General features: G+C 43.5%; 1 protein-coding gene across 3 annotated transcripts in view; it reads left to right on the top strand.

The window, feature by feature from the left end:
• GABBR2 (gamma-aminobutyric acid type B receptor subunit 2) overlaps positions 1–26,136 on the top strand; it is a 1,221,295-nt gene that overhangs the window by 590,775 nt on the left and 604,384 nt on the right. The gene's annotated exons all lie outside the window — the stretch shown is intronic.

The raw sequence follows: 26,136 nt of genomic DNA, 5'->3' as shown, positions 1-26,136 counted from the left end.
CCTTTAATCCTAATGTTCAACTTCCCCTGTCCTGTCCACAATGCAGTTTATTGTTCATCTGTAAGCAGCCTATAAATTCACTTAAAGCTCCTGACATCACTGAGGGACGTAAGGCTGGTTTCTCATGAATGTAAGCCACTGGTGCACTTTATGCTATTTCCTTTCATGAGTGCGCTGTATGGATTAGAAACAGACCAGCATACTGTAAATTAGACAAAAGCATTTTATTGCACTACCATGTATTTTATAGTAGTGTTGAATAAAGAGGACATAATAACAGAAATGACAATGTGTAACATTTCTAATATAAAACTGTGTTGAATCTTCTAACTAGAACAATTTACAAAATAAGTACTGCACACAATAGAACTTCACCTTATCCTGACAGAAGTAAGGGCAGTATTCCAGACAGGTTCCAGTTAACATGCTGGCTGTTGGAATCCCAGCATTCAGGATACTAACGCCGAAATATCGACAGCAAACAATACCAACAGCCGGAATCCTGGCGCTACAGGGCTGTTCCCACTAGTGGGTGTCCACGACACCAATAAAGTGGGAACAGATCCTGTGGCGAGCGCAGCAAGCTATTGAGCCCCGCAAGGGACCTCTTACCGCTAGTCCCGCTGCAGGCATTGTGGTGGACGGGATGCCGTTGTTGGATATTGACAGCCGGCATCCCCCACCGGTCAATTTTATGCATTCCTTTTAAACTGTACTGATTTGTTGCAATAATATGTATGCACTCTTGTTGCTCAAATAAGTGATTTCTAAAACTAATTTTATTTTTAATGTAGCATAGTGATGTGAAAGTATAAACTCTTGTTTTATCGAATAATTTAGAGATGCCCTAACGTAAATAAGTTCTGATGATAATAATTCACTTCACTGCTAATATACACCTAATGGTGTAATAATTAGTTATCCTAAAACGCCTAATTTGTGTATTTTTTGTAGAGATGAGCGGGTTTGGATTTACTCGGTTCTTAACGCCAGAATTATCGCAAGTTCTTTTTTTCTGGATTTTTCTTATTGGTTGACCAAAACACGTGACGTCCGTAAGCCAATAAGGAGATTCGGGTAAATCTGAGTAAATCTGAGTAAAACCGAACCCGCTCATCTCTAATTTTTTGTAGTCCACTTGTGTTAGAATTGAATTGTTTCCATTTATTTAAAAAAAATCAGTCTTTGAGAGGTCATATAATGAATTGCCATATTTACAAACAAGAGTAAAGGTTGTAGAAAACAAACAAACAATCAGGTGGAAAATATTACTATGTGATGTAGGTAAGAAAATCTGATGCTCAACACATAATCCAGGAGCAGTGCCAAAACTAGGAGTTTTGTCACCTGGGACGAACCATTAACTCAGTGTCCCCCTTCCCCCCCCCCCCCCACACACACACACACACACACACACACACACACACCCATTCAAGTGACACCTAAACACATACACGCACACACTCATTCACTCACATACATACATACAGATGTATCCTCGTACACCGTTGCTCATGGCGCGCTATTTAGGGTCCTGAATCACCAGTTGTAATAATGTTATGGCGTGCGTTGTGTCCCACGCCATGTAATACACAGTTTCACTGCTAGGTGGCGAATGCTCCATGTTAAGCACGGTGCCGCGCATTTACTAAGAGTAGAACACATCATAACACATCATATATTTACCTGGAGTGCCAACTCATATTGTGGTCAGCAGTGGTATAACGGTTACAGTGTCCACCTGCAATGTGTGCATCCTGTGTTCGAATCCTGTCGAGACCAGAATTTTTTTTTTTTTTTTTGGTGGATTTATTTTTATATATTTTTTTTAAAGAAATAAACTGGTTTGGTCTGTTTATTCTTTCCAGCTGAGCTCGTTGTAACAAAGCACTAACCCCAACCACGGTGCACCCGTTCACTATCAATATTGTCGTTACATTGGGGAAAATATCTTTTATTGTGAAGCATAAACAGCATGTACATTTCGGACATCATTTCCGGTTCATTTGCTTCAAATAGCCCTAAATATGTAATGCACAATGCCACTGGATCTCTATGTCATTAATGTGACATCTTGGAATGCTCCATTATGGTTTGTACACAGACACCGGACAAAATCCGTTAATAGTACAACACATCAAAACACATCATATATTTACCTGGAGTGCCAACTCATAGCATGGTCAGCACTGGCATAATGGTTACAGTGTCTGCCTGCAATGCGTGCATCTGTGTTCAAATCCTGTCGAGACCAGAATTTTTTTTTTTTTTTGGTGAATTTATTTTTATATATTTTTTTGATGTGTTTTGATGTGTTGTACTATTAACGGATTTTGTCCGGTGTCTGTGTACAAACCATAATGGAGCCTTCCAAGATGTCACATTAATGACATAGAGATCCAGTGGCATTGTGCATTACATATTTAGGGCTATTTGAAGCAAATGAACCGGAAATGATGTCCGAAATGTACATGCTGTTTATGCTTCACCAATAAAAGATATTTTCCCCAATGTAACGACAATATTGATAGTGAACGGGTGCACCGTGGTTGGGGTTAGTGCTTTGTTACAACGAGCTCAGCAGGAAAGAATAAACAGAAAGAATCCACAAAAAATACTAATTCTGGTCCCGCTAGGATTCGAACCCGTCAGCCAATCAGCAGGTGGCGCTACGAAGGGTCCGTTGGCTATTTGAGGCATTCGCCATAGAGTTTAGGAAAAACGACATCTGGTGGACAGAAACTAGAATGCATGTTACAATTATAACGTGACATCACATTTACAACGCAACTTATAACGGGAGTTATAGTGCAAGGAGCTGGCGCGAGTTGCATGGCGCCCGCTATGCGGTACGCAGCAACGATATATCAGGACATATCTGTACATGTAATCACACACCTGTATAAATACATATATAGTGACACATATACGGTACATACATTAGACACAAGCACACATACAGATTGGATGCAGTTATGTGATCGGCGGTCAGGAGACCGCCGGTCACAATACCTCCCCGTACATCCCGCCCCCTCACAATTCCGACGATCGGCATGCTGACAACAGGGACTATTCCCACTCGTGAATGTCCACAACACCCTTAAAGTGGGAATAGAACCCGTGGCAAGCCCAGGTCATCACTGTGCCTGCAGGGGGCTTGTTGCGCTCACCCCCCCACCCCCCCAATGGCATTCCACTGCCAGGAAACCGGCGTCGGTATGCTGACTGGCGGCTTCCTGAATGCCAGTCACGTACACCACACCCATACAGATATGTAGTCACTCACATATCCACATACAGTCACACACATGCACACATTCATACAAACATATAGCAGTCACACACACATACAGTACCCCTTCCCTGAGTCATACTCACTATTTAGGCTGTGCTGCTGCTCTCCTCCCCTCCTCTCCCCAATGCTGCTTCTGGCTGGCACAGTGCCATTTAGTCTCAACCCTTTTTAGACCTTTAGAAGCTTCTTTTCCAGTGCAGCAGTGGCTGCGATGATTAAAGTCACTGGCAGTGGTGGGAGGGCGGGGGACTAGTAACTTGACTAGTATCTTGTCCCCAGGGCAGTCGAGAGCCGGGATGGGCCCAGGTACTTTTCAAAGGGCGTGGCCTAATCACAGTAGGTCTGGTCATGTACCATTAGAAAAAAATACTGAAAAAAATAGTATTTTAAGCACCTCCATGGCCACACTGCAGCCCGGTGCACAGTGGCGTGTGATGGGCTGAGGAAAAGAGCTGCATCTGCTGCTGCTAGGTAAGGGGGTGGTGGCCTGGGCCCCCACTAGACCCTCACTGGGCCCCTCCATCAGACCTGGGCCCGGGTAATTTGTACCCTCTACCCCCCTCTCTCGGCACCACTGCTTGTCCCCCGTGCCCCCTCTTAACCACTTGCCTGGCTGCGACCATGCCTGCAAGTGCTTTATCTGACCTGGTCACACAGGATGCAACCAGTCAGATAAACTGTGTTAGCAGCAGCAGGGAAAGGAAACCTCCCTCCGCTGCTGCTGTCAGAGGGACCATAAAGTCCCTCTGCCTCCCTGCACTCTCCCCTACTGATTGCCGTGCTGCCAATCACTGCTGATCGGACAGCACGGCAGGACCCCCCCTCCAGTGGCTGCAGACAATAGCAGCCGCTGGGGAGTGTAAATTAACCCCCCAAACACCCCCTATGTACCTGGAAACTATCCCAGCTTTCAAAATGAAAACCGCGATGGTCGCAATGTTTACGATGTTCCGATGTTCCCAATCGATGTTTCGATGTTTGGAGAGAGACAAATAAAAAACCCTCAAAAAATAGATTTTTGTAAAAAAATTTAACTAAAATAATTTTGGATAGTGTTAAATTCATGTTCTTCACCTAATTCACTCAGAAAAAGTTTAGTGGTTAATCCGGCTCTGCCGATCCGCACGCTGCAAAGATGAAACTGAAAGTAAAGTACAGCCCCTCAGCAGCAAGGGCTGCTGGGAGATGTAGTTTATTTTCAGTTTTATTTCAGCGATGTGGTGTGCCCGGCTGCTTCATAGGCAGCAGCTAGCTGGAACTTGAGCTTTGCCGGCTCTAAGTGACCGCTGCCGCATAGGGAGGGGGCATTAAGGGGGATTAAAGTGACAGTCTCGGCGCCCTCTCCAGAGCGCCCAGGTCACATGCCCCCCTAGCCCCCCCCCCCCCACAGTTTTGGCCATGCCAGGAGATTAAGGGGTCATATGGGGTTACTTAAGGGGTTACTAAGCCTTAGATAGAGACAAATTGCACGGTGATAAAGTACCAGCCAACCAGCTCCTAACTGTCATTTTTCAAACTCAGCCTGTGACATGTCAGTTAGGAGGAGCTGATTGGCTGGTAACTTTATCTCGGTCAACTTTATCTCCATCCAAGGCTTAGTAAATAGACCCCTTAGATTCAAAATACATCAAATGCAGGTACAAGCAGATATATCACTAACAGGAGCAAATTGTAAGATCCCACCCAGACAGCATTCAATATGTAATCCATGATAAATGGGCCCCTAAGGGGTAAGAACAGGGAGAACAGTGTGTTCTCAAACAGGCCAGACCAATATGCAGAAGAGCAAGATGCTGGATAATAGCTGGTTCATGGGAAAAAAGTTTAGGAAGAACAAGAGCAGGAACAGAAACTGCAGCCATTTAGCAGCAGCGAATCTCCAATGATCTTATACTTGATAGCTGGGAAAACCATGGTTTTCAAATCCAAGCTCAGGTGCAACTCATTACTGTCTATAGGATGACATTAATTATGCCATTGCTAGACTGACATGTCAAACACAAAGCAGTACCTCTAGGAGTATGGTGCTGCAAAAATAAAATCCATAGTCCACCAGGACTCAAAATCCTTACACCCTGCTCAGACTGTACACAAAATGGAAAGCTGCTCAATCAGATTGTAATGTCACTCAGGTGCTAAAAGGGAGGGGTAATTCTGTGTAGAAAAAACTGTGTTCCCTAATGCACACCGAGTGAAAAATATTACTACATAATAGTCAGATAATACGGAGATCTTAGTTGCGTATATCTGCAGATATAGGGTTAAGCCCCCAGGCCGATCGACAAGGCTTCTCCGTCACTGGGGGTCCCTAATACTAGGTATGGGTCCAGGGTGCAGGACCCCATGATGTCGGCACAGGTCGGCCACCCCAGGTCAGCACACAGGTGAAAATTAATAGGGGTTAATAAGAAGCACAGAAGTGCTATGTAAGTGGTGTGATTAAAATAATATATACAAAGTGATGGGGAAAATCATAAGTGTTAATAAAGTGTTAGGGTGTGCCGACCTGAAGCAGCCCAGCCATACCGACACAGGGGCCACCGCACCCCACACCCACCCCATGAATAATTACAAATAGTGCTTCTTATTAACCCCTATTAATTTTCACCTGTGTGCTGACCTGGGGTGGCCGACCTGTGCCGACATCATGGGGTCCTGCACCCTGGACCCATACCCAGTATTAGGGACCCTCAGTGACGGAGAAGCCTTGTCGATCGGCCTGGGGGCTTAACCCTATATCTGCAGATATACGCAACTAAGATCTCCGTATTATCTGACTATTATGTAGTAATATTTTTCACTCGGTGTGCATTAGGGAACACAGTTTTTTCTACCCTGCTCAGACTGCAAGAAAGAATATGGAAAAAAATGTTTATAACAGGTCAACAGTTACTTAGTAGCTAAATTAAAGTGGGTTATTCAAAGCCCTGACCTCTCTTCCTCCTGTGAAATAATTTTCAAATAGCTGAACCAAAGGCTGCATACAACCTGTTGGCAAGTTGCCAATTTTGCAAAGAAAATTGCAGTTTCTACATGTGCAAAACTTAGACAATTAAACTCCCAGCTATAATTGCAGTTTAAGGGCTTCTCGCAAGTATTAAAATAAAGGAGATAGAGACTATGCCTAAATAAATTCATGTTAACTGCAGAATAAAAAGGCCTTAAAATAAATAAATAAATAAAACAGTGGAAGGGAATTTTTTAGTCTATTTTTTTACTTGTAATTACGCAAAAAAAAATAACCTATAGATGTAGCCATGATCATGTTGCTGTGATGAGACATGCTGCATGGTGTGCTGGGCTGCGACTATTCGCAGCCGGCGATCCCTCCATTAATTCCATTTTGTTGGTATATAGAGATCCGGTCTGGTGTTGAGATGCTGATCTCTACCAGAACCTCGCATATAAATGGGAGACATTCTGTTGGACTGCTGAAAACCTGTTTCACCTTTGAGGACATATTTTCAAGGCATCACCCCATCAAGGGTAGTTTGCTGATGGTAAAAACCATCTTTATATATATATATATATATATATATATATATGAGTTTGCCATCTCTCGCTAGCTACATTTTCCACAGCCCAAGAGAGTTTGTCTGCAACTGTCTTCAATGCAAAACCCCCTCTGTTAATTAGCTGAACATCCTGATGAACACACCTCCCCCTGTGCTAGCTGATATAGTGTGTAGTCAAGGCCTGTAGTCAGGGCTTGACCTGCAAGCATTTGTTAAGGATGCATTTAAAGGATGCATTTCAAGGATACAGTTAGACATGAACTTTGAACTGGATTTGGACTTTGGACTACTCTAGAATCTCTAATTAAACTAATTTTACAAACATTGCAGCTCAGTATCATTATGTGGCCTCTCCTCACCTCTGCCGTAAGAACTCCAGGACCAGGCCTACCACCCCTCTATCTGAGAACATCAGGACTATTCCCAGGCCTACCCCTCAAGCTGAGCAGGAAACTGAGGGGGGTGAGCAACAAGACCCTGCAGAGCAGGGACATTTCCATCAGACATTAGTGTGCTCTCCACCTGCACTGCTCTCATGAGACAAGGACATTTATAATTTTATCAAAATAGTGTTACAACAGTTTTCTCTGACGTCCTAGTGGATGCTGGGTACTCCGTAAGGACCATGGGGTATAGACGGGCTCTGCAGGAGACTGGGCACTCTTAAAAGAAAGATTAGGTACTATATCTGGTGTGCACTGGCTCCTCCCTCTATGCCCCTCCTCCAGACCTCAGTTAGTATCTGTGCCCGGCCAGAGCTGGATGCACCCTAGGGGCTCTCCTGAGCTTCCTAGAAAAGAAAGTATTTGTTAGGTTTTTTATTTTCAGTGAGATCTACTGGCAACAGACTCACTGCTACGTGGGACTGAGGGGAGAGAAGCGAACCTACCTGCTTGCAGCTAGCTTGGGCTTCTAAGGCTACTGGACACCATTAGCTCCAGAGGGATCGAACACAGGCCCAGTCCTCGGTCGTCCGGTCCCGGAGCCGCGCCGCCGCCCCCCTTGCAGAGCCAGAAGAACGAAGAGAAGTTGAAAATCGGCGGCTGAAGACTCCGGTCTTCATTAAGGTAGCGCACAGCACTGCAGCTGTGCGCCATTGCTCCCTTAGCACACCACACACTCCGGTCACTGATGGGTGCAGGGCGCTGGGGGGGCGCCCTGGGCAGCAATTAGATTACCTTACTTGGCGAAAAGCACATAATACAGTCTGATAAACTGTATATGTGCATTAACCCCCGCCATTAAAGTACATAAAAGGACAGAAGCCCGCCGCTGAGGGGGCCGGGCCTTCTTCCTTAGCACACCGGCGCCATTTTCTCTTCACAGCTCAGCTGGAAGGAAGCTCCCCAGGCTCTCTCCTGCAGTATCCTGGTACACAAAGGGTAAAAAAGAGAGGGGGGGGCACATAAATTTAGGCGCAAAACTGTGTATATAAGCTGCTATAGGGGAAAAATCACTCACTATAGTGTACATCCCTGTATTATATAGCGCTGTGGTGTGTGCTGGCATACTCTCTCTCTGTCTCTCCAAAGGGCCTGGTGGGGGAACTGTCTTCAAATAGAGCATCCCCTGGGTGTGTGGTGTGTCGATACGCGTGTGTCGACATGTCTGAGGTAAAAGGCTCCTCTAAGGAGGTGATAGAGCGGATAAGTGTGTGGGAGGGTGTCTCCGTCAACAACGCCGACACCTATTTGGATATGTGTAAGTGCTGAGGTAAAATTATTGCACAAAAGGTTTGGGAACAGAAAGGAAATCTACCCTGGTCTGTCCCTATGTCAGAGTCCTTCAGAGTCTCTCTATGCTCACTATCCAAAATAACAAAGTATCGACACAGAGTTTAACTCCACTGTCGACTACGATAATGCAAAGTTACAGCCAAGAGGGCTAAAAGATATTCAATATATGATTATTGGAATAAAAGATGATTTGCATATCACTGATGACTCATTTGTCCCTGACACGAGAGTACACATGTTAAGGGGAAGAATGCTGAGGTAAATTTCCCTCCTCTCATGAGGAAAAAGAGCGGGAATCTCCAGACAAGAGACGGCAGCTTCCCACAAGAGAATTCTCAGGCTGTATCCTTTCCCCACTAGGGCCAGGATGTGTTGAGAATCTTCCCCTTGGGTGTCCTGTTTGCACTAGCTATTCTCAGGGATCCTGCAGATAGTGTGCACATTCTAGTATACTACCCAGACCGGCGATTGTGTCGGCATGGGTTTATAGCGCTGTGGCAGCGTGGACAGGTACCTTATCAGCAGAGATTGAGACCCTAGTATGCATATAAATATTTTAAGATGCTGTTTTAAGTGATAGATATATAATTATAAAGCATGCCCAAAGGGACATGAGTATACTGGGTCCTAGAGACAAAAGCTATGTCGATTTCTGCTTGACGTGTCCTGTAGAATATACATTGGACAGATGATGCCGACTTAAGAGGCATATGGAAAGCTGAGGATTGTGTGGAGAAAGGTTCTCTGGCCTTGTCTCCACAGCTATAGCTGGTAATTCTGATATTTTGCCTTATATTCCTGCACAGCCTAGGAAAGCACGACATTATTAAATGCAGCTTTTCGAATAAAGAAGCAAGAAAGTCTGAGGTGCGTCCTTTCTTGTCAGAGCCGGGGGCAGAGGAAAGAAGCTGTACAACACAGCTAGTCCTCAGGAACAGAAGTCCTCCCCGGCCTCTACAAAAATCCACCGCATGTCGCTGGGGCTCCACAGGCGGAGCTAGGCCCGGTGGGGACACGCCTTCGTAAGTTCAGCCACAAGTGGGTTCACTCCCTGTTAGATCCCTGGGCAATAGAAATTGTATCGCAGGGATACAGGCTGGACTGTGAGAAGATGCCCCCTCACCGAGAACCCGGCGGGCTTCCCCCCAAGAGAGCGAGCCAGTGTTAACTGCAATTCGTAAATTGTATCTTCAACAGGTGGTGGTCAAGGGTCCCCTCCTTCAACAAGAGGGTGTTATTATTCGACCATGTTATAATCCCGAAACCAGACGGTTCGGTTAGACCCACATTGAATTAAAATCCTTGAACATATACCTGAAAAGGTTCAGGTTCAAGGTGGAATCGCTAAGAGCGGTCATTGCAAGCCTGAAATGAATCGGGACATAAGGGATTGTCATTACCAATTTCACCAAGGTAATGGCGGAAATGATGGTGCTCCTGAGGAAGCAAGGTGTCACTATTATCACATACTTGGATGATCTCCTCATAAAAGCGAGATCAAGAGAGCAGTTGCTGGACAGCGTATCACCTTCTCTGGAAGTGAAACGGCAACACGACTGGATTCTATATATTCCGAAGTCGCAGTTGGTTCCTACAGCTCATCTGCCTCGCCTAGGCATGATCCTAGACACAGACCAGAAGAGGGTTTATCTCCCGATAGAGAGAGCTCAGGAGCTCATGACACTGGTCAGGAATCTATTGAAAACCAAAACAGGTGTCAGTGCATCACTGCACTCGAGTCCTGGGAAGGATGATGGCATCATACGAAGCCATCCCCTTCGGCTGGTTCCATGCAAGGACAATGGAACTTACTGGACAAGTGGTCCGGATCACATCTTCAGATGCATCGGTTAATCACCCTATCCCCCAGGGCCAGGGTGTCTCTCCTGTGGTGGCTGCGGAGTGCTCACCTTCTCGAGGGCCGCAGATTCGGCATTCAGGACTGGGTCCTGGTGACCACGGATGCAAGCCTCCGAGGGTGGGGGGCAGTTACACAGGGAAGAAAATTCCAAGGTTTGTGGTCAAGCCAACAGACTTGCCTTCACATCAATATCCTGGAACTAAGGGCCATATACAACGCCCTAAGTTAAGCGGAGTTCCTGCTTCGCGACCAACCGGTTCTGATCCAGTCAGACCGCAGGGGCTCATGTAAACCGCCAGGGTGGCACAAGGAGCAGGGTGGCGAGGGTAGAAGCCACCAGAATTCTTCGCTGGGCGGAGAATCAAGTAAGCGCACTGTCAGCAGTGTTCATTCCGGGAGTGGACACGACCTCCACCCGGGAAAGAGGTGACTTCATCAGGAAGTCTTCACGCAGTTTTGCAAATTGATGGAAACTGCCTCAGGAGAACTACATGGCGTCCCACCTCAATAAAAAGATAAAAAAGGTTTTACGCTGGGTCAAGGGACTCTCAGGCGATAGCTGTGGTCGCACTAGTAACACCGTGGGTGTTCCAGTCGGTCTATATATTCCCTCCTCTTCCTCTCAGACCCAAGGGCTGAGAATTGTAATAAATGGAGGAGTGTGAACAATATTCTTTGCTCCGGATTGGCCAAGAAGGACTCGGTACCCGGAACTGCAAGAAATGCTCTCAGAGGACCCATGGCCCCTGCCTCTCAGTCAGGACATGTTGCAACAGGGACCCTGTCTGATCCAAGACTTACCACGGCTGCGTTGGACGGCATGGCGGTTGAACGCCGGATCCTAGCGGAAAAGGGCATTCCGGATGCAGTTATTCCTACGCTGATAAAGGCTAGGAAAGACGTGACAGCAAGACTTTTTCACTGTATATGGCGAAAATAGGTTGCTTGGTGTGTGGCCGGGAAGGCCCTACAGAGGAATTCCAGGGGGGTCGATTCCTGCACTTCCTACAGTCAGGAGTGACTATGGGCCTAAAATTAGGATCCATAAAGGCCAAGATTTCGGCCCTATCCCTTTTTCTCTCAAAAGAACTGGCTTCACTGCCTGAAGTTCGGACGTTGTTACAGGGGTGCTGCATATTCAGCCCCTTTTGTGCCTCCAGTTGCACCTTGGGATCTTAACGTGTGTTGGATTCCTGATATCCCACTGGTTTGAGCCACTTAAGACCGTGGAGCTAAAATATCTCACGTGGAAAATGGTCATGCTTTTGGCCTTAGCTTGGACTAGGCGTGTGTCAGAATTGGCGGCTTTGTCATGTAAAAGCCCATATCTGATCTTCCATATGGAAAGGGCAGAATGGAGGACTCGTCCCCAATTTCTCCCTAAGGTGGTATCATTGTTTCATTTGAACCAACCTATTGTGGTGCCTGCGGCTACTAGGGACTTGGAGGATTCCGAGTTGCTGGACGTAGTCCGGGCCCTGAAACTTTATGTTTCCAGGACGGCTAGAGTCAGAAAAACTGACTCGCTATTTATCCTGCATGCACCCAACAAGCTGGGTGCTCCTGCTTCAAAGCAGACTATTGTTAGCTGGATCTGTAGCACGATTCAGCTTGCACATTCTGCGGCTGGACTGCCGCATCCTAAATCAGTAAAAGCCCATTCCACGAGGAAGGTGGGCTCTTCTTGGGCGGCTGCCCGAGGGGTCTCCGCTTTACAACTTTGCCGAGCTGCTACTTGGTCGGGTTCAAACACTTTTGCAAAATTCTACAAGTTTGATACCGTGGCTGAGGAGGACCTTGAGTTTGCTCATTCGGTGCTGCAGAGTCATCCGCACTCTCCCGCCCGTTTGGGAGCTTTGGTATAATCCCCATGGTCCTTACGGAGTACCCAGCATCCACTAGGACGTCAGAGAAAATAAGAATTTACTCACCGGTAATTCTATTTCTCGTAGTCCGTAGTGGATGCTGGGAGCCCGTCCCAAGTGCGGACTCTCTGCAATACATGTATATAGCTATTGCTTAACTAAAGGGTTATTGTATGAGCCATCTGTTGAGAGAGGCTCAGTTATTGTTCATACTGTTAACTGGGTATAGTTATCACGAGTTGTACGGTGTGATTGGTGTGGCTGGTATGAGTCTTACCCTGGATTCCAAATCCTTTCCTAGTAATGTCAGCTCTTCCGGGCACAGTTTCCCTAACTGAGGTCTGGAGGAGGGGCATAGAGGGAGGAGCCAGTGCACACCAGATATAGTACCTAATCTTTCTTTTAAGAGTGCCCAGTCTCCTGCGGAGCCCGTCTATACCCCATGGTCCTTACGGAGTACCCAGCATCCACTACGGACTACGAGAAATAGAATTACCGGTGAGTAAATTCTTATTTTTCTCCTACCGTTGGTTACCTGCAAACGTGTTACTACCATGTTTAAGATGTGACAGTTGGTGATACACAGTGCAGCTGCAGGGTAACATGGAAAATGTGAACCGTGTGGGGTCCTGAGGACAGAGTTTGAGGACCACTGCCTTAGAGGATGGCTCTTGGTACAATATATATATATATATATATATATATATATTTTTTTTTTTTATCAATAATAAAAAGAGGATCTTTTAGTGTTTCTTAACTGAAACAAACTTTGGCCCTCATTCCGAGTTGATCGGTCGCAAGGCGAATTTAGCAGAGTTACACACGCTAAGCCTACGCCTACTGGGAGTGTATCTTAGCTTCTTAAAATTGCGACCGATGTATTCGCAATATTGCGATTACAAACTACTTTGCAGTTTCTGAGTAACTTCAACCTTACTCTGCCTGTGCGATCAGTTCAGTGCTTGTCGTTCCTGGTTTGACGTCACAAACACACCCAGCGTTCGCTCAGACACTCCCCCGTTTCTCCAGCCACTCCTGCGTTTTTTCCGGAAACGGTAGCGTTTTCATCCACACGCCCATAAAACGCCGTGTTTCCGCCCAGTAACACCCATTTCCTGTCAATCACATTACGATCGCCGGAGCGATGAAAAAGCCGTGAGTAAAAATACTATCTTCATTGTTAAATTACTTGGCGCAGTCGCAGTGCGAATATTGCGCATGCGTACTAAGCGGATTTTCATTGCGATGCGATGAAAAATACCGAGCGAACGACTCGGAATGAGGGCCTTTATTTTTTATAGATTTATACAAAACAAAAAGGTATGTATTATGTAATCACTATGTTGACATTAAGAATGTCAACAGCATAATGTCGACATTCAGGATATTGACATGTTTAGAATATTGACATTTGGTCAGTTCCACTGGTAACAGAATTAACTTTTTACAGTGATAAACTATATTAATCATACAACTGACACCACTAGTGTGAAATAATCATAACAGCCCACAATAAACCCATGTAAAAAAACCTTCAAAATAGTATAAACCCCATATAAAATACTATCAAAAATACTATCTTGTGTAAGTTATCCTTGATAACTCAGCCGACTTTCAAAGTCAGTAATGTATGAGACATGTTACTGTGTGTGTGCACACAGAAGTTATAAATTCATATACCAGAATTAATTGTAGTTTTTCACAATGGTATTACGAAATGGGCATATCCTGAGGATACAGCTACATAAATTTGATAAAAGTACTGTATGACATTTTGTGTAACCTGGGCACAATTTTTAATAAAGTAATGAAATCACCATTCTGTGGTAACAGAATCACCAAGAGGGTAATGATGAGCAAGGTAATGTGTACTGATTACAATCAGTGGTGCAAGTAGAATAAATGTCTTAGTGGTACTGTGCGTGCTGAAGGGGCATGGCCAATGAAAATGGGGGCGTGATACGCATATCAGGGGCCAGATGCAAATATGCCCCCACAGAGCCAGATACACATATGCCTCACAGTGCCATACACAAATGCCCCCACCCACAGTGCCAGATATGCCCCCATCTACAATGCCAGATATGCAAATGCCCCCACAGTACCAGATATGCTCCTACAGTGCCAGACATAAAAATGCCCCCGCAGTGCATATCCCCCTGCTCCCCCCGCTGCCATTGTTGCTGCTGCTGCTGCTGTGTGAGGGGAGGAGAGCACAGCAAGCACCTCTCCTACCCCTCAGTGCTCAGTCCAGTCTCCGGAGTCCGGCGGCGTGCACCTCAAATCAGGAGCTGCGGCTGCTGGTCCACAAGCTCTGATTGGCTAACAAACCAGCGCCTCATTTGAGATTCACTCTGCCGGACTCCGGAGACTGGACCTAGTACTCAGGGGCAGGAGAGGTGCTCGCTGCTCTCTCCTCCCCTCACACAACAGCGGCTGCAAGCATGGCATTTGGGCAAGCAGTACTGCGTACCAGCTGGCAATTTCTTAATGGTATGCAGTACCGTGCCGTACTGTCAAACTTGCAGCACTGATTACAATGCAACTACTACTATTTATATTCCCACTATAGTATGTTTTAAAAAATACAAAATTACATAATTCGGACTGTATCAACATGTCTCAATACTTTTAATACATGTGAATAAAAGTTGATATAAACATTTAAATATAGATTCAGATACACAGAAGAAGTACAAATCTAAAATATCAACTACAAATGGGTACATCCAAAACAAAATCTAGACTAAACACGTAGTACTCAAATCAAATGTAGCCTTTACTGAGCCTCTGGAACTCACCAGAAATACAGTATGTTGAAATTGACAATAATATAAAATACTCTTGTTCAGGATTATTTTAAAAAAATGTCTCAGCACACAGTTCACTGTAACCTGTGTAATCATTGCCTGAGATCAGCTGTATAAATGGTGGCACTCCCTCTTTAGTCCTACTTCCTCATACATTATTGATGAAGTTGTGCCAAACACACCACCAGGTCCCGCGTGACTCTTCTAGCACCAAGTGTTTTTTTTTCGTATTGTTATCTGAAAAATCCATCTTAGTCGCAATGTAATGCCACTAGGACGCACTGTGAGACTGATCTACTTAATTTGGTATGCAACACTTATATATTGTATCTGTGTGCAACTGTGTCTGAATCTGTATACAATCTGCTATGATGCAGATCAGGTGTTCATGAATGGAACGAACACGTCCTTCTCAAGGCCACGCCCAACGCGTTTTGTCACTGTATGACTTCGTCAGGGGGTGTGGTCTATGTCTCCAGCGCCGTCTTTTTATCCTCATCAATTGCTTACATCATATATTCAGGTGTAACATATTACTACCACACAAATACTAACTTTTATATCATTTGATAATTCTAGACATATTAAAACTTGCTCATCTTTAATTAAAAACTTACTAAATCAGTTTTATTTACGGAAAAATCTATATAAAAATGTAAACAATCTGTAGAAGAATATAAAAAAATATTATAATACGAAAAATATAAAGAGCAGTAATAAAATGTCCATTACAGAGGTTCAACTTGGCCAATACACGGCATAAATCTCATATTAACCAAATACTACAACATTATACGACATAACATAATTCTTTAACATATTTAATCTTAATTAGCGCAGGTGTACTCCCTCTGTAGGAGACGTCTGAGGGAAGGGGAACAAACCAAGCCGCTACTGCAACTGCCGGAAGAAGCAGGAGCGGACTCGAGACGATCCCACCACCCGCTTTAGCCTCCCCAGAGGGCAACTCATACAGTCGATTGTACACCACCAATTAGTTGATAAGGGCAATATCTTAATTTATATCTAACACTGACCTATAATAATAGAAAAATAGAAAAAGAGTTCATATTTCTATCATCCAATATATATATATATATATATATATATATATAGCAGAACAACTGCTGGGAAATAAATAAACATCAAAGAGAACAGATAAGACAATAAAATTGAAAAGTATGGATATTAGAGATGTATATAAGAATTATAGATATAATTAATAAAAGGTATATAAATAGACCTACAAGAGTAGGGAATTATAAGGTCTATTTATATACCTTTTATTAATTATATCTATAATTCTTATATACATCTCTAATATCCATACTTTTCAATTTTATTGTCTTATCTGTTCTCTTTGATGTTTATTTATTTCCCAGCAGTTGTTCTGCTATATATATATATATATATATATAGTGGATGATAGAATTATGAACTCTTTTTTCTATTTTTCTATTATTATAGGTCAGTGTTAGATTTATGCCGTGTATTGGCCAAGTTGAACCTCTGTAATGGACATTTTATTACTGCTCTTTATATTTTTCGTATTATAATAATTTTTTATATTCTTCTACAGATTGTTTACATTTTTATATAGATTTTTCCGTAAATAAAACTGATTTAGTAAGTTTTTAATTAAAGATGAGCAAGTTTTAATATGTCTAGAATTATCAATTGATATAAAAGTTTGTATTTGTGTGGTAGTAATATGTTACACCTGAATATATGATGTAAGCAAATGATGAGGATAAAAAGACGGCGCTGGAGACATAGACCACACCCACTGACGAAGTCATACAGTGACGAAACGCGTTGGGCGTGGCCTTGAGAAGGACGTGTTCGTTCCATTCATGAACACCTGATCTGTAAGCTGAGACGCTGAACTGAATGCAATTGTGTGCCAGCATTGTGAGAGACGGACCGCTGCAAGTGATATCGGAGACAGCGTTTGTTGCTTCCACGAGCTGGTGATTTTAAACCTCTGATGCATGTGAGCTTGTTACCTGTAGTAAATTTACTTTATACATTGATTCACTGAGTGCACCTTCATTCCTTTTCAGATATATATATATATATATATATATACACACACACACACACATTAGAGATGTGTGGCTGGCACTTTTCGTGTTTTTGTGTTTTGGTTTTGGTTCTAATTCCACTTTCGTGTTTTGGTTTTGGATCTGGATGATTAAAAAAAAAAAAACAGCTAAGATCACAGAATTTGGGGGTAATTCTGCTCCTACGGTATTATTAACCTCAATAACAATCATTTCCACTCATTCTAGTCTATTCTGAACACTTCACACCTCACAGTATTGTTTTTAGGCCAAAAGGTTGCACCGAGGTTGCTGGATGGCTAAGTGACACAAGTGGACAACACAAACACCTGGCCCATCTAGGAGTGGCACTGCAGTGTCAGACAGGAGGGCAGATATAAAAAAAAGGCCCCAAACAGCACATCATGCAAAGAATAAAAAGAATTGCAATGAGGTAGTTGTATGACTAAGCCAAGCGACACAAACAATTGGCCCATCTAGGAGTGGCACTGCAGTGGCAGACAGGATGGCAGATTTAAAAAAGGCCCCAAACAGCACATCATGCAAAGAATAAAAAGAATTGCAATGAGGTAGTTGTATGACTAAGCCAAGCGACACAAACAATTGGCCCATCTATGCGTGGCACTGCAGTGGCAGACAGGAGGGCAGATATCAAAAAAAGGCCCCTAGCAGCACATGATGCTAAGAAGAAAAAAAGGTGCACGAGGTTGCTGTATGACTAAGCTTAGCGACACAACCACTTGGCCCGTCTAGTAGTGTCACGCAGTGGCTGAATGTCGAGAGTGGGACGCAATTGTTTGGTCCACTGACAGCATCTCCAGCACGCTCCAGTCACTTTAAAAAAATCTGCAATTGGTGGACTTATACGGCAGTACCCCAGGACTAATACAGCAGTACCCCTGGACTCATACAGCAGTGTCACACAGGATGGCACTTTTCAAAAACTAGGCCCCAAACAGCACCTCATGCAAAGATGTCGAAAAGGTGCAGTGAGGTAGCTGTATGACTAAACCAAGCGACACAAACAATTCCAAATGGAATTATACGTCCAAATCACTGGAATTAATTGCCAAGATCACTGTAATTAATAATTATACGTCCAAATCACTGTAATTATACGTCCAAATCACTGGAATTAATTGTCAAGATCACTGGAATTAATAATTATACGTCCAAATCACTGGAACTAAATGGCAAAATCTCGCTATCGCCTGCCTAGTGAAGTGGAATCTAGATGGAATTTGGTACCGGGGACACAATACCTACATCAATTGTCTAAATCCCACTGCACTAATGGCGGATACCGGACGCACGTCAAACATCAACATCTGTCAAGGCCTCAGTTAAGAGGGCTTCCATCGTCATGTGAAGCTGAACCTATAGTCATGAACATAGGCCAGGGCCACAGCCATTCCTTTCCACTCCGTGTCGTAAATGGCATATTGGCAAGTTTACGTTTCTCCTCAGACCATTTCAATTTATTTTTTGGGGTCTTTTTACTGAACTTTGGCTTCTTGGATTTTACATGCCCTCTACTATCACAATGGGCATCGGCCTTTGTAGATGACGTTGATGGCATATCATCATCTATGTCATGGGTAGTGGCAGCAGCTTCAGCACTAGGAGGAAGTGGTTCTTGATCTTTCCCTATTTTATCCTCCAAATGTTTGTTCTCCATTATTTTTCTGGAATTATATAACACAATATGCGGCACAGGAATGACTGATGGCTGATGGCCAGGACACTACCACTGGTCTAATGCAGCACAACACAACAACACTGTGAGGGACTTGTTGTTGTTGTTGTTATTATTATTATACGTCAGCAGTGGACATATAGCAGCAGTGTATACCACTGACTGGTCACTAGACGGATGCACAAGAGACTTCCCCTGGTCTAATGCAGGACAACACAGCATCTCTGAGAACCGAACCCGCTCATCTCTAATATATATATATATATATATATATATATATAACGGAGCAGACTGAGAACAAACGTAGTTACTTTATTGGCAACAGGCCGACATGTTTCGGAGAAGACCTCTCCGTCCTCAGGGCCAGAGGACGGAGAGGTCTTCTCCGAAACATGCGGCCTGTTGCCAATAAAGTAACTACGTTTGTTCTCAGTCTGCTGAGTGCCGCCTAATTCACTCCGTTATATGATGGGAAGCACTTTTACATGAGGAGGGCACCTCAGCATTTTACAACACTACATTAGAGTGCCGGACGACGGATTCTATATATATATATATATTTTATACTCTCAGCACTGGTGCGGCTAACTCAGACGGGTTACTATGACAACGGCGCCGGAGGGCGCACGTCGCTTGACCATGACGTCACTAGTCCCCGTCCAGGACCCGCACGTGCTGCGTGGATTAATCTGTATGTGGTGTATGTACTTAAGGTAAGCGGTTTTGTTTTGTATTTGATACTGTCCTGACGAAATTTAAGAAATTAAATGAAACGTTGACATAACAGGCTGCGCCGTCAGCTTTATTTTCTGCTGCCTTTAGGCATGTTATATTAGTCCTGGAGTGCCGTATCTTTCTTTTGGACTACATATATATATATATATATATATATATATATAAATATTCTGGATTTGCTGCCACTTCCATTCTCAATAAATTATCTGCCATGGTGTGCGTAGATAGTATATCTATCTATCTATGTGTGTGAGAGAGAGACGGGTGGCACTCCACGGATTTGAAAATATTGTAGCTTGTGTAGTTGTCTAAATTATTTTAAAATCCATGGAGTGCCGCCCATCTCTCTCTCTTACATGTTGTATGGCTTTTTGTTGATCCAGAGGAAGGCACCCAGGTACTGTAGCACAGCGTTTAAGTGGAGTTCCGGCCAAATTGCATTTTGTGTGTGTGTGTGTGTGTGTGTGTGTGTGTATATATATATATTTACATATATATATATATATATATATATATAAATACATACTCTGTGTCACTCAGAAATTAAGCTTCACAGGTGCCCACAGGCTACTCCAACATTTTAGTTTCTAATAGTTATTATAAAGTAAAACATTGGAGTAGCCTGTGAGCACCTGTGAGGCTTCTTTTCTGAGTGACAATGAGTCCATGATTGCTACCATTTCTATACTGCATATTACATTACTGTTGGAAAGCACCGTGACAGGCTACAGAGTGCCCGTCCCCTTATGTTTGTCTCCACCCCTCTTTGGAAACCCCCCTTCACAAATCCTGCATTTGCCCCTGCGAGTGGACGGATTTCATCAAATTGACTATTCATGTCACAAACTATCACCGCGCCTGAAGCCCACGAGGGGATGCGTTTCAACAAATTGAGGTAAAAAATGTTTAAAAACACAAAACAACAGCCAAAATGTTATTTTATGTGTCGACCTTTTGACCCTGTAAATCTTTTGATTGTCGACCTTTGGACCTTGTTGACCTTTTGACCTTGTTGACCTTTTGATTGTTGACCTTTTGGCCCTGTTGAACTTTTGGATGTCGACCTTTTGGCTGTCGACCTAATTACTGTCTAGCTTTTTAATGTCTATCTTCTGTATCAGAACCGGTTTGAGTTAGGGTTAGATTAGGGTTAGGATTAGGCTGCCATTAGGGTTAGGATTTGGTTTACAATGTGGTTTAAATGTAAAATCACATTGTGAACATGATGTTAGTATTGACAGTGTGAATGTCAGCATTCAGACCATGCTGACATTGCGCTGCTGACATTTTGTCAACACAATATACATAATTACCACACCTAATGAAGGGTACTTTCAGGAGAACCTGGGGGTGGGGGGTGGGGGGGAGATTTAGGATGGAGCAGTGCATGTATGGTCAAAGGAAGGGACAAGATGAACAGCAGTCAGAGCTGGGAGAGGGTTGACCTCCAGTTGGACTGTTCCAAGCAAGAAGCTGCCTAATCTATCTATGATGAGAATGCACGTTAGGAGTATTGAGGTTTATATAGCAAAAGGATATTGTATACCAGCATGAACAGTACATGTGCAATTGGGAATTAAACTTGGATAACATTTTAAAGTCTCACTGATATATTGTACCAGGAGATGCTTTTAGTCTTTATTCTTTCAGATTCACAACCTCTGTGAACCATGGGACTTTGCTTACAAGCTGCCACCTGGAGACTGGGGAGTGGTCAAAAGACTGTTTTTGCTTATTTGTTTGGGACTGGTTTGATTATATACAGATAGCAACGCTTATCATTGTTCCTGCTGCGCCATATTGTTTAGTAACTTACAGCATGAGCTAGTCATTTAAATGTAGTAGTATATCATCCATGTTGTGTTTTACTAAGCAGTACACCCAGTCTGTGAAATCACAAGTCTCAAAGGGGATGGGATTGTGGGTGGGGGGACGCTGTCTATTAAAGCAATGGGGAGGCACAGGAAGAAGTACAGTAAACTCAGTCTCATAAAGATAAGACTTTTGTCATTTAAAAAGTCACACTTGTATTGTATATCTGTGTAAAAGGTAGCATCCACAGCTTTTTTCTAATTTTGACTGCAAATCTGTATGCATGTCTGAGTCTGTATATGAAGCATGACATAGCTTGGTTTGGGAAAATCATAAAAAAGCCATGGATGCTACTATTTACACAGATATAAGTGTGTTCTTTGTGGGAATCAAACCCTAGCTCACGCCATGATAACCATCAGAGATACACTTTGCCAAGAGAGCCATGGAATTGTATTTTTTTATAGCGCCGTGTGTTTCAACTCTATCGCTGATTGTAATTTTTTTTCTTTTAGAGAGCTGTGGTGAACTCTGAACTGTGCTTTTCTTTGTGTACGTTGGAGACGCTCAGTAAATCTTTTTCTGTGTTCACATTCTACTTACTGTAGAGATCCTCTAAAAAAAAGTAGTTCTTAAACTATAAGCATCGTTTAACTTTACAATAGAGATTTCACACATGCGTAATTGTGGTTTTCAAAAGCAACACCTGGTGGCCGAACACCAGTATTACACCCACTGGAAGCTCAATTCATTACACTGACTGAATACCAACATCATGCATCTAGTTTGTCGCACTACACGCCACACGTATGATAGATGAGCGTGGCTAGTTCTGTATATATGTGGGAGTGGGAATAGAACATGTGGCGAGTGCAGCGAGCCACTGAGCCTCTTGCGAGCCCGCAAAGGGCTTCGTTGCGCTCCCACCCAACAGCATTCTGGCAGCCAGGCATACCTAACCCATTGCAGATATATATATATATATATATATATATATAAAAACAGAAATTTCAGCACTCACCATAGCAAGCTCACTTATCCTCACAACATCAATAGATAAATGATGGGGGTTTAGTTAGTGAATTGGCCAATGCACATAAGCCTGCAAACCGATCGCCAAGGTACCCCACCTTTATGCAGGTCCTACACTATCACAGAGTCTTAAAAATTAAAACCTGGCAACTGTATTACACATAATATAACTGCAAATATGCCAACTTGGTTTAATGTACACCTGCCACATACCTTATGGCTTTAAAGGTACACTAGTCACCTGACACTGGCTGATAAATTACTAAGGAACAGATGACACAGGTTTAGGACAATTGAGTTTACATAGGGGTGCATTAAAAAGCTTGTGGCCACAATGCTCTGTTCCTGGACTTCCTTGCCAGTAGCAGTTGCAGAGCATTCCATTATTCAAATAGGTGGAGCCACATCAACTGCTACCCCTAAACACTGTCAAATATTGCTGAGTGTGGCTCCACTATTTGAATAATGGACTGCTCTAAAACTGCCACTGACAAGGCAGTCCAGCCTTATGGTTCAGGAGATTTTGTGATGAGTCAGTGGTATTTGCCTTTTAGATATATATATATATATATATATATATATATATAGTAACAGGAGCCTTGCTAGAATGTGCTCTGCTACAAAAATCCACCAGCGACTGACTCCAGGCTTGTGCAATAACAACAAATACCTTTTATTCAGGTTGCTCAAATCCAAAGATACACATAAAGCAAAGATGACTGTCTTTAGTATAAACAATCAGGGAGGTTAGGCCCTGCCTCACTCCCTGTTACTTAATAAGGAAACCTTCAGGCCCCGGCAGCCTGACACTAGTGCCCCAGTTTTCTGGACCCCACTGTCCCTAGCAGACCTATCACCTGGGCACTAACTTCCATCAGGAACCCTGACTAATGGGAGAGACTCTGCTTTAAACCCAGCAGCCAGGTGTTGATTGATGAAGCAGCTTCTTGGGCTAAGAAGCCTATAAGACCTGGTCTGGGCCCAATGGATGGGAACCCGGTCCATCCACACTTCCCATCTACCCCCAGGACCCTGTGTGTAGCTTACAGGTGGAAAAGTGCCTGTCCTGCGACATACCCTTTCCCTCAGATTTTCCTGCTTCAGAAAAGCGGCATGTGACATTGGCAAGGTTTCACATTTGCCAATTATTTTGGGCTGACCAATCTTTGGGACATAACTTGGGCCCATACACCTGGGTCCCAATTTCCTCTCCCAAGTACACATCAGAGGCCCTTTTAACTGGCCTTGAAATCTATTTCTATTAAAGGTTGGTGGCACCGACTCCACTGTGCCACCTTCCCTTTCCCTCCACTCTGGCATAGTAGCCAAAGTGGTAGTTTTAATGGACAACTTCCCGCTGCCCTCTAAACTTCCCCTCCTCTTCACCTTTCCACCTTTAGGGATGTTTCCCTTATCTGGCTCGGATTTACTGGCTACTGTGGAAGTCGCTTCATTCTTGTCTGGGTGTTTGTGACACCTGACTTTAACCAACTCTGGACTGGGGAAGGTTTTTAAGTTCACTCTGGGCTTAGTAGTCACCCCGGCCCTCACTGGTCTTGGCCTATATGGACAATTCCACCTTTTATGGGCAAGCTCTTAGCACCGGTAACACATAGTCTCTGCCCTGACTTTAATTGTTCTGAGGTCATGGTCCAACTTTGCCCCACCCTTTCCTTCAGAGTGAGGCATTGGTCCTGAGTCTCAGAAAGTCCTTTCATTTGTTTTACTTTAATGCTTCCTTTAGTTTTTCCAGCTTTGATAACATTTTCTTCATTAACGTGACTGCTTCATCCTCTGATCTCCCATATCATGTCTGGTCACAGGAGATTTCCTCTAATAGTCCTTGGCTATGTACTACAAAGTTTTCAGATCTGGGTTTAGCCTTTGCCAATGTTTTCTGCAACTCTGACACCTGGCCTGAGAGCTTGACAATCTCTTCTCTACTCTTTCCCAATTTGGTCAGAGAGTCAGACAAAAGCGATTCCTTCTCCTCCAGCTTTTGCGTTAAGGTGTTCACCTGCTCTTGAAGAAAATCACATTTTTCCTTAAGCTCTTCTAGCTCCTGGTCCTTTAATTGGACATTCTTTTCAAGGCCACTTATCATGTGACACCAAAAAAAATGTTCCATGCTAAAATCTTCCTTAAGATCTGGATTACTCCCCAATAAACTCTTCACTTCACTCTTCAACTGTGGGGCTTTAATAGGGTCACATAACATCCTGACCTGAGGTGTTAGAGCTGTCACCACTTTTTTTTTAGCATGAATTCTCTTTTTGTTACCCATTTGAAGAGACACTTCAGAATATGCTGTATATCTGAAAATCTTTATTCACCCTGTTACCTTCGAAAACTGCAATTGAAAGGGAAAAAAATCCTTTTTTTTAGCACAGATTAAGCTTTTAGCAAAGCACTGAAAGGTAGCATGTACATAGTGGTCCCAAATACCTTACACTGGTAGTACAAATAAACAACTTCTCCCTTCAGGCTCTTAAAACTAGAACTCAGGAATTGCTGGGACACATAGTGCCACAACATTTCTCTATTTAAATAGAACCACATTAATAAAAGGTTTCAACTTTGCTTGATTGGTCTTAATGAGCTAATTAACAGGAACACCAGACTCCCTCTACTAGATTTAGCAGGCACAGGTAAAAATAAGCTTGGAAAAGAAATTCAGTTATAAATTATCAGATGCTTGCAACCCCTTAGAGCAAATCAACACAGCTACTTTCAATGAATGGTGCTAAGCAGGGAAGACAGAACAGTCCATGCACCCTGTTTAACCTCTTTGCTGCCAATGCAAACCTTTGCACCATAATCAAACACATTAAATTTAAACAAAACAAATAATTATTTTTACCCCGTGGCGTTGGTTTTAACCACTACTCACAACACCCATGGTCTGGTACTGATGTCCATGAGTTCAGCTTGGTCTGGAGTTCGCTGGTATGTGTGCCGCTACCTTGCGGCTGCTTGGTCATCTGCCACGTGTGACACGACTAGCAGAAGGGTCCCTGTTCAGGCGCCACTTGTAACAGGAGCCTTGCTAGAATGCACTCTGCTACAAAAAATCCACCAGCGCCCGACTCCAGGCTTGTGCAATGACAACAAATACCTTTTACTCAGGTTGTTCAAATCTAAAGATACACATTAAACAAAGATGACTGTCTTTAGTATAAACAACCAGGGAGGTTAGGCCCTGCCTCACTCCCTTTTACTTACGGAACCCTTCAGGCCCCGGCATCCTGACACTAGTGCCCCAGGCTTCCGGACCCCACTGTTCCTAGCAGATCTATCACCTGGGCACCAACTGCCGTCAGGAGTCCTGACTAATGGGAGAGACTCTGTTTTAAACCCAGCAGCCAGGTGCTGGCTGATGAAGCAGCTTCTTGGGCTAAGAAGCCTATAAGACCTGGTCTGGGCCCAATATATATATATATATATGTATATTTATATATATAAAATCATTTTTTTTACTGTATAGATTTCAGATATAAGTACTTAACCAAATCATTTCCAGTCAGGAGAGGATAGTGTCTCAATTATCAGATGTTAACCTGTCACCTGAACTAAACATTGCTGAACCTCTTAGAGAGCAATAGGTGGAAAAGAGAGATAAATATTTTGACTCTTAAATGCATTAAATGAGAGCTTGATAGTCAGCAACTGCTTATCTGCTGTTTAAAAAGTACTGACAGCTCTCCCAGTGACCTTAA

This window comes from Pseudophryne corroboree, chromosome 5 (genome assembly GCF_028390025.1).
Source record: "Pseudophryne corroboree isolate aPseCor3 chromosome 5, aPseCor3.hap2, whole genome shotgun sequence".
Taxonomy (NCBI): domain Eukaryota; kingdom Metazoa; phylum Chordata; class Amphibia; order Anura; family Myobatrachidae; genus Pseudophryne; species Pseudophryne corroboree.
Note: the sequence above shows the minus strand (reverse complement) of the source record. Positions and strands in the feature narration are given on the sequence as shown.